This window comes from Chinchilla lanigera, unplaced genomic scaffold, assembly GCF_000276665.1.
Source record: "Chinchilla lanigera isolate Chin_1 unplaced genomic scaffold, ChiLan1.0 scaffold00105, whole genome shotgun sequence".
Lineage (NCBI taxonomy): Eukaryota > Metazoa > Chordata > Mammalia > Rodentia > Chinchillidae > Chinchilla > Chinchilla lanigera.
This window is the reverse complement of record NW_004955506.1, coordinates 5,681,581-5,682,309: the sequence shown is the minus strand read 5'-3', so window position 1 is coordinate 5,682,309 and position 729 is coordinate 5,681,581.

The window sequence follows — 729 nt, the reverse complement described above, 5'->3', positions numbered from 1 at the left end:
TCAGCACAGGCAGCAGGAATCTCAGTGCAGACCTTTCTGGAGCTCCATGCGCTCCTCCACAACAGCCTGTACTGTCAGGGGAAGAATGGCTTCCAGGGGGTCTCCCCAAGTATTGCACAAGGTCCTCCTGGTTTACAGCTTCTGAATGGCTCTCCTGACGCCGGTCTACTAGACCTCTGACTCTTCGAGCTTAATCTGTATTCTCATGTTCTCTGAGTCCTTGTTCAGCAGCTGCTCCTCTGCTGACTCTGGACCTTTCTGGTTCTCAACGGCAGGGACAAGAGCAATCCATTGTGTGGCATGTATTCCCAGGAGTTTCTCCATGTTGGAATGATTCACTCACGTCCATGGGCGGGCCTCCGCAGCCGGTGCGTGGTGGGCCAATTGTGTCATTGTTTCTCTGTGCCACGATAGTTCTCAATTGCTCAGTGGTGGCTGGCCTGAGGGCCGGCATGTGCCAGTGTGCCCCACCACGCGGCTTCCTGGGTCTGCCCGAAGTTTAATCTCATTTTAAAAAGCTGAGTCACATTTTGTTTCTTGTATTAGTATTAAGATGCCAACTAGGATATACCAACAGTGTAGTTTTTGTTATGTTGATTTGTTTGCTCCTTTTTTAAAAGAAACATCTGGTAGTGAGAAAAGACTTTTTTGTTTTGTTTTGCTCTGAAGATTCTGAAACTGTTCAGGCTTATCATGCTTGCTAGATTACAAAGAGCAATGCTAGCTGAA